At 45.6% G+C, this 9,521-nt stretch overlaps 1 pseudogene; it reads left to right on the forward strand.

Annotated features, from left to right (window-relative positions):
• The first annotated feature begins 1,284 nt into the window (after positions 1-1,284).
• On the forward strand, positions 1,285-3,380 carry LOC132811156 (zinc finger protein 239-like; annotated as a pseudogene).
• Positions 3,381-9,521: the final 6,141 nt, after the last annotated feature.

A 9,521-nucleotide genomic window follows, 5' to 3' on the forward strand; every position in this document is an offset into this window, starting at 1 on the left:
AGAATTGATTGGATGGACCAGTGGGCTGAGGAGTGGCAGATGGAGTTTAATTTAGAGAAATGTGAGGTTTTGCATTTTGGTCAAGCAATCCAGACAGGACTGGTACAGTGAAGGGGAGTGTTGCAGAACAAAGAGACCTCGGAGTGCAGGTTCATAGTTCCTTGAAAGTGGAGTCGCAGGTAGACAGGATAGTGAAGAAGGTGTTTGGTATGCTTTCCTTTATTGGTCAGAGCATTGAGTATAGGCATTGGGAAGTCATGTTGTGGCTGTACGTTGGTTAGGCCTCTTTTGGAATAGTACGTCCAGTTCTGGTCTCCCTGCTTGAGGAAAGAACTTTCAAACTTTGAGAGGGGTCGGAAAAGATTTACAGGCTGTTGTGAGGCTTGGAGGGTTTGAACTACAGGGAAAGGCTGATTAGGTCAGGGATATTTTTCCCGGAGCATCAGAGGCTGAGGGCAGCCTTATAGAGGTTTATAACAGGCATGGATAGGGTGCATATCCAAGGTCTTTTCCCCAGGGTCAGGGAGGCCAAAACTAGAGGGCATATGTTTGAGGTGAGAGGGGAATGATTTGAATGGGACCTGAGGAGCAATTGTTTTCACGCAGAGGGTGGTGCATGTATGGAATGAACTGCCAGAGGAAGTGGTGAGGCTGATATAATTATATTTAAAATGCACCTAGTTGGATACATGAACAGGAACCATAAGAGCCACATGCTGGCAAATGGGACTAGATTAATTTTGGATATCTGTTTGGCACAGACGAGTTTGACCAAAGGGTCTGTTTCCGTTCTGTGTGACTCTAATTGTCTTGGTGAAAGCAGAAGTGTGATTGTGAAGACTGAACTTTCAAAGCAGCTTTCGTGATTAGACTAGATTACTTACAGTGTGGAAACAGCCCTTTGGCCCAACAAGTCCGCATCGACCCGCCGAAGTGCACGCAACCAGACCCGTTCCCCTGCACCTAGCACTATGGGCAATTTAGCATTTTGAATTCACCTAACCTGCACATTTTTGGACTGTGGGAGGAAACCGGAGCACCTGGAGGAAACCCACGCAGACATGGGGAGAATATGCAAACTCCACACAGTCAGTCGCCTGAGGCGGGAATTGAATCTGGGTCTCTGGCGCTGTGAGGCAGCAGTGCTGCCCACTGTGCCACCATGCCACCCATAGATGTTTCATAGATGTTTTGCTCTTCCTAGAGCAGAAGAAATCTTGCATTTGTGAGAGAGCAACTGAGTGAGTGTGGACATTTGGGATTTTGGTGGAAAGTGGAATTCATTGCACTGTGGGGATCAAGCCCTCCCTATCCAGTCATTTCAGCTGGTGGATGAGACTCAGCAGTTCATGCAGGCAGTCAATCCAGGTAATATTTTTAAAATTCCTGCTTTGGAAATAGAACCAGTCTGACTCCAGATTGGGATACTGACAAACTCTAGCCTCATCCCTTTAATGCATTGTCTGAGCTGAGATGTCACCTTTTGTTATAAAGCCTTATGTTAGCTTGAGAGGGTGCCTTACAGGAAGTTCTGTGATTTACATATTAATGATACCTGTAATCCATTGTAAAAGATGAAAGACTTAACAATCCAGGTTTGTTCAATATATCATTTCAGTGGCAGGACACAAACATCTTTCCATAAATTCTGTTCCTTATGGTCTTATTCTCCACAACCACCTGATGAAGGAGCAGTGGGATGATGCTTTCAATTTTGTGAACTAACAAAAGAAAAGGGTGTTCCACAGAAAGTAGAATAGCTTGTTCTGAATTTCTACCCTGCACTGACAGTGATGACTTTTGTAATCTCTTTTTACAGAGTATTTGAAGATCTGAAGATGCAAGTCTCAATGAACAGATGAAGGCCTGATGCCTGAAACGTTGACTCTCCTGCTTCTCATGCTGCCTGACCCACTGTGCTTTTACAGCGCAACACTTTTTGACACTGACTCTCCCGCGTCTGCAGTCCTTATTTTCACGTCAATATCTGACAGTCACTCAATTGATCAGGACAGCCACGATTTTTGACTATAATTCTGTGAGAAGGAGCAAACCTTTTTGGTTCCTGTTTGAGTAAGTTTTCATTATCAGTGGGCCTGGATGAGAGACCCAACTGTTGCTGCCCACTGAATGTGGAGCCTGAAACTGTTATACGGCCTGGAAAGAGGAATTCCCAGCAGTGAGGGGAAGTACATGCGTTTGATTGTAGCTGAAGCTTCGGACATGGAGAAACCGTGGAAGTGTGATAACTGTGGGAAAGGCTTCCGTACTCCGTCTGACCTGGAGATTCATCAGCGCGTCCACACAGGGGAGAGGCCGTTCTCCTGTCCTAAGTGCGGGAAGGGCTTTACCCAGGTCTCTGCCCTGCTTAGGCACCAGCGGATCCACACGGGGAGAGGCCTTTCAGTTGCCCCGAGTGTGGGAAGGCCTTCAGCAATTCCTCCACCTTGCAGACCCACCGACGAGTCCATACGGGAGAAGGGCCCTTCAGCTGTCCCGAGTGTGGGAAGGCCTTCAGCTATTCCTACCACCTGCTGAGGCACCAGCGGGTCCACACTGGGGAGAGGCCTTTCAGCTGCCCCGAGTGCGGGAAGGCCTTCAGCAATTCCTCCACCTTGCTGACCCACCGGCGAATCCATACGGGAGAGAGGCCCTTCAGTTGTCCTGAGTGCGGGAAGGCCTTCAGCAATTCCTCCACCTTGCTGACCCACCGGCGAGTCCATACAGGAGAAGGGCCCTTCAACTGTCCCGAGTGTGGGAAGGCCTTCAGCTATTCCTCCCACCTGCTGAGGCACCAGCGGATCCACACGGGGGAGAGGCCTTTCAGTTGCCCCAAGTGTGGGAAGGCCTTCAGCAATTCCTTCACCTTGCTGACCCACCGGCGAGTCCATACGGGAGAGAGGCCCTTCAGTTGTCCTGAGTGCGGGATGGCCTTCAGCTATTCCTCCGCCCTGCTGAGGCACCAGCGGGTCCACACAGGGGTGAAGCCCTTCAGCTGTCCCAAGTGTGGGAAGGCCTTCACCCGCTCCTCCAACCTCCGGAACCACCAGCGACTTCATGTGCCATTGCAGGGAGACTGACAGCGAGTGCCATTATCGACTGGACTATCAACCCAGTTCTGGGATCTGTTGGGTTTGAATCTCACTGCGGCAGATGGTGGAATTGGAATTCGGTCAGAATCTAATGATGAAACCATTTTCTGGTGTTGGGTGGGGGAGAAAACCCTAATCTGATTCACTCACGCCCTTTTTAGGGAAGGAAACTGCCGTCGTGGGAAAGGGTTCACTCCACACCGCCCCCGTTCCCGGCCCCACGGGTTAAGGTTGTACCAAGGATCCAATTACCAGGAATAAAGAGTGCTGACCAAGAGTAAAGAAAGTGGGGTGGGATGGGGTGGAGGGAGGGGGAGTGTGTGCGCTTTGACCTTGAGTTGTTTAAAAAGCAGCTGCTTTCTCTCCCCCTTTTTGCTGGGGGAGGGGGGGGGGGGGGAGATCTGAAGCTGTAACAAAATTGGGTCACAATAAAGATTACCTGAACTTACTGTCAGGCTCAGACTCTCATTGAAAGCTTTGAGCTCCAGATGGTCTCTGTTTTAAAGCTGCTCATTTCTTCCAGCCTCCTGCACTAAATTTCTAATGTCGTGTAGCAGATGGAGCAGCGAATGATTTGCTCATATCGTTAGAACTTGTAAATTTTTAAGGAGTACCGGTACTGCATAGTTTCATCAACATTGTAAAGGTTACTGGCAACACTGGGCGGTTTGCGCTGTGTTCACTAGTAACTCTTATCTTTAAAATTTGAGAATAGCTAAAATTATATATTCCGAAACATCATTGAAGTCTCAACGCATTTCAATTTTTAAAAAGAGCTGCTGAAATCTTTCTGAAACTTGCACTGGAATATGTGCAGTTAGGCCACAGCTCAGGACAGGCTGGAAGGGGCGAATGACCTATTCCTCATTTTGTGAAATTGGTTTCGACTAAGTAGACGTAGAGTCCTAGAGTTGTAGAGCCGGAAACAAACCCCTCAGTCCATATCTTAAATGAATCTAGTGACCCATTTGCCTGCATTTGGCCTATGTTCATCTGTACCCTTCCTATTCATATCCCCTTCCAGATGCCTTTTAAATGTTGTAATTGTACCAGTCTCCACCACTTCTGCTGGCAGTACATTCCATACATGCCTTTTAAATGTTGTAATTGTACCAGTCTCCACCACTTCTGCTGGCAGTACATTCCATACACGCACCACCCCCTGCGTGAAAATATTGCCCCTCAGGTCCCTTTCCCCACTCACCTTCAACCTATGCCCCTTCAGTGCTGGACTCCCCTACCTGGGGAAAGACCTTGGACGTTCACCCTATCCATGCCCCTTACAAATGTCTATAATTTTGAGGAGGAGAAAATGAGGACTGCATATACTAGACATCATTTTCCACCCCCCCCCCGACTTTATCCAAGTCCCATGCCTTCAACTCAGCACCACCCTCCTGACCTGTCCATCAACTTTTCAATCTATCAGCTCCACCCACTTCTCCAACCTATCCATCGCCAAACCGTTACTACCCGATGCCTGGAGGAGGAACGCCTCATATTCTGCCTTGCGACCCTGCAACCACACAGGATAAATTGTGGATTTCAACAGTTTCCTTACCTCCCCCACTTTATCCCAGTCCCAAGCCTCCAACTCTGCACTGCCCTTCTGACATGTCCATCATTTTTCCTATCTATCTGCACCATAACCCCCTCCGAACTATCATCTTGCCCCCCTCCTCCCCTCCCCCACCACCATCTCACACATACACACACCCTTCATCTACCTATGACATTCTCAGCTACCTTCTCCCCCAACCCCACCCACTTCCCATTTATCTCTCAGCACCCCCGCCCACAAACTTCGTTCCTGATGAAGGGCTGATGCCAAAACGTCAATTCGTCTGCTCCATGGCTGCTGCCTGACCTGATATGGTTTTCCAGCACCCCACACTCTCGGCATAATTTTAAGGTAATTGGAGGAAGGTTTCGGGGAGATGTCAGAATAGGTTCTTACTCAGATAGTGGTGGCTATGTGAAATGCTCTGTCAACAGTGGTAGTAGAGTCAGATATATTAGGGACATTTAATCGACTCTTGGATAGGTACATGAAAGTTAGTACAATAAGTGGTATGTAGGTCAGTCTGATTTTAGACTAGGATAAAGGGCCGGTACTGTGCTATGTATCTAAGTGGAGTCAAAAGTTTTGTTTTATCAGCAGTACAGTCAGATCTGAGCAAACGAGGACATGCAGGTCATACTGCGCTTAGACAGAGTGAGGCGTACAGGGTTACAGCTGCACAGGAGGTGCACAGAAGCAAGGTCAACATTAGATTTCAAATTGGAGAGCTCCATTCAGCAGGCTAATAATGGCAGGGAAGAAACTATTCTTGAACCTGTTGGTGCGTGTGTTCAAGCTTCTGTATCTTCTGCCCGACAGAAGATGGTGTGAGAGATCATTCCCAGGATGGGAGGGGTCTTTGAGGTTGGCAGCCTTTCCACGACAACGAGAAGTGTAGATGGATTCCATGGATGGGAGGTTGGCTTCCGTGATGGACCGTGCTGTGCACACAACCTTCTGTAGTTTCTTCTGGTCCTGGGCAGAGCAGTTGCCGTAGCAGGGCAAGATGCACCCAGATTCAATACTTTCTGTATTGAAAGGCTTCGGAAATGTGAAACAGAAAGGGATTGGGGAATCCCAGCTCAGGGGGAGGATTGTACCATTCATTCGGGGTGGTGTGGAAAGGATCGTACCATTGAGACTTTAGAGGATTGTACCATTAATGGCTGTGGGGGAGTAAAGGATTATACCATTCAGAGGGGGACGATTGTATTATTCGAAGGTGGAGGGGCAAAAGGAAAGGGGAGGATTGTACCATTCACATCACGGGGTGTGGATTGTACCATTCACAGGGAGAATTATTTATTTTTATATTTCAGAATTTCCAGGATACAGGACATATGTCAATTTTACTGACCAGAAATCGACTGAAACTAGGTGCACTAAAAAAATCCAGCAGGAACATTATCAGTAAAAAGGTCTAGTTTCGGTCATAGCAGTTATAGCCTTCTAGAGTCACACCGCACAGAAACAGACACTTCAGTTCAACTCATCCATGCCGACCAGATGTTCCAATCTGGCCCAGTCCCAAGTTCCAGCATTTGCTCCATATTCCTCTAAATCCGAACTATTCATCTAGACACCTTTTAAATGTTGTAATTGTACCCACCTCCACCACTACCTCTGGCTGCTCATTCCATACACGCTCTACCTTCTGCGTGAAAACGTTGCCCCTTAGTTCCTTTTAAATCTTTCCCCCTCTCATCTGAAACTTATGCCTTCTAGTTTTGGACTCCTCCACCTTGGGGGAAAAGACCTTGGCTATTCGCCCTATCCGTGATTTTCATGATTTTATAAACCCCTCAGGTCACCTCTCAGCCACCTCCACTCCAGGGAGAACAGCCCCAGCCTAGTCAACCTCTCTCTGTAGCTCAAATCCTCCAACCCTGGCAACATCTTTGTAAATCTTTTCTGAACCCTTTCAAGTTTCACAACATCATTCCAAGAGGAAGGATGCCAGAATTGTACACTTATTCCAAAAGTGGCCGAAACATTCTCCTGTACAGCCACAACATGACCTCTCAAATCCTATACTCAATACTCTGACCAATAAAAAAAAAGTATATCAAACACCTTCTTCACTATCCTATCTACCTGCAACTCCACTTTCAAAGAGCTGTGAACCTGCACTCCAAGGTCTCTTTGTTCAACAACTCTCCCTTGAGCCTTACCATTAAGTGTAGATGTGCTGCTCTGATTTGTTTTTTCCAAAATGCAGCACCTCGCATTCATCAAAATTAAACTCCATCTGCCACTCCTCAGCCCATTGGTACATCTGATCAAGATCCCATTGTAATCTGAAGTAACCTTCCTCGTTGTTCACTACACTTCCAATTTTGGTGTCATCAGCAAACCTACTAACTACACATCCTATGTTCACATCCAAGTCATTTGCATAAAAAATACAAAAAGTAGTGGACCTAGCACCGATCGTTGTGGTTCTCCACTGGTCATAAGCCTCCAGTTTAAAAAATAAACCTCCACCACCACCTTCTAACTTTGAGCCAGTTCTGTATCCAAATGTCTAGTTCTCTCTGTATTCCATAAGATCTAACCTTGCTAACATGTCTCCCTCGGGGAACCTTGTCAAACACCTTACTGAAGTCCATATAGATCACATCCATTGTTGCCCTCATCAATCTTCTTTGTAACTTCTTCAAAGCACTCAATCAAGTTTGTGAGACATGATTTCCCATGCACAAAGCCATGCCGCCTATCCCTAATCAGTCCTTGCCTTTCCAAATATGTGTAAATCCTGTCTCTCAGGTTTCACTCCAACAACCTGCCCACCACCGATGTCAGGTTCCCTGGCTTTTCCTTATCAACATTCTTAAATAGTGGTACCAACGTTAACCAACCTCCAGTTTTCCGACACCTCTCGTGTGACTATCAATGATACAAATATTTTAGCAAGGGGCCCAACAATCACTTCCCGTAGCCTCCCACAGAGTTCTCGGGTACGTCTGATCAGGTCCTGGAGATTTATCCATCTTCATGTTTCAAGATATCCAGCACCACTTCCTCTGTAATATGGACATTTTTCAAGATGTTATAATCTATTTCCCTACATTTTATATTTTTTATGTCCTTCTTCAGAGTAAACATTGATGCAAAATACTCGCTTTGTATCTCCCCATCTCCTGTAGTTCCACACATTGACTGCCTTGCTCATCTTTGGTGTGCCCTATTCTCTCCCTAGTGGCCCTTTTGTCCTTAATGTATTTGTAAAAACCCTTTGGGTTCTCCTTAACCCTATTTGTCAAAGTTATCTCATATCCAGTTTTTGTCCTCCTGACTTCCCTTTTAAGTATACTCATACTACCTTTATACTCTTCTAAGGATTCACACAATGTATCCTGTCTATACCTGACATATGCTTCCTTCTTTTTCTTCACCAAATACTCAATTTCTCCAGTCATCCAACATTCCCTACACCTACCAGACATTCCTTTCACCCTAACAGGAATATACTGTCTCTGGACTCTCTTTATCTCATTTCTGAAGGCTTCCCATTTTCCAGCCGTCTCTTTACCTGCAAACATCTGCCACCAAACAACTTTGGAAAGTTCTTGCCTATTACGTTAAAATGAGACATTCGCCAATTTAGAATTTCAACTTTTAGATCTGGTCTATCCTTTTCCATCACTATTTTAAAATTAATGTAATTATGGTCGCTGGCTCCAAAGTGCACCCCCACTGACACCTCAGTCAGCTGTCCTGCCTTATTTCCCAAGAGTAGGTCAAGTTTTGCACCTTCTCCATAGGTATATCCATATACTAAATCAGAAATCTTTATTGAACACGCTTAACAAATTCGTCCCCATCTAAACCCTTAAACCTAGGGCAGTCCTGTTGGAAAGTTAAATCCCCTACCATAACCATATAAGGGGAAATGAGTTGAAAACTGGGCACAATCCTCCAGGTGCAGTTTCAGCAATGCTATGTTTGGTTGCAGCAACACTTCCTTCCCTTTATGTTCCAATCCTTTTGCGATAAGAGCAAATGCTGCATTCATTTACTTTATTATCTACTGTACCTGCATGCTAGTTTTCTGTGACTCATTAATGAGGATACCCAGATCTCTCTGCACCAGATCATCCCAAACCCTCTATTAGAAAAAAGGTTGCTTTGCTGTGTTTTTTTTGACCAAAATGCATGACCTCACACTTATCCACCTTAAACTCCATATGCCACATTTTGACCCACTCTCCTAACCTATCTAGATCCATTTGAAAGGTTTGTATTTCCTCATTGCAACTTACCATCCTGTCTATTTATGTGTCATCCACAAATTTGGCAAATGAGCCTTTTATCCCTGTATCCATGTCACTAATGTAGATTGTAAATAGCTGGGGTCCAAGGACCCAACCCTGTGCACCTCACTAGTTACATCTTGCCATCCAGAAAAAAAGTCATCAATTCAGACTGTCTGTCTTCTGCCCATCAGCCAGTCACCTATCCAAGCTGATAAATCACCCCATGTCCCACATGATCTAACCTTGCGAATTAATGCTTTGAGTGGCACTTTAGCAAATGCCTTCTGAAAAGCCAGATATATTACATCTACATGATCCCTATTATCCACTTGTTACATCTATGAAGAACTTTGTTAAATCTGATTTGCCCATCATAAAACCATGCTGACTCTGATAGATAGAGTTTTGACTTTTCAAACGTCCTGATATTGCTTCCTTGATAATTGACGCTAACACCTTCCCAACAACAGATGTTAAACTAACTGGTCTGCAGATTTTCACATATTGCCTGTCTCCCTTTCTGAATACAGGCATTACATTAGCATTTATCCAATCCAAAAGGAACCATAATATCCTAAGATATAGGAGCGGAAACGAAGCCATTCAATCATG

The sequence above is a fragment of the Hemiscyllium ocellatum genome, unplaced genomic scaffold, assembly GCF_020745735.1.
Source record: "Hemiscyllium ocellatum isolate sHemOce1 unplaced genomic scaffold, sHemOce1.pat.X.cur. scaffold_2127_pat_ctg1, whole genome shotgun sequence".
In the NCBI taxonomy this organism is placed as follows: domain Eukaryota; kingdom Metazoa; phylum Chordata; class Chondrichthyes; order Orectolobiformes; family Hemiscylliidae; genus Hemiscyllium; species Hemiscyllium ocellatum.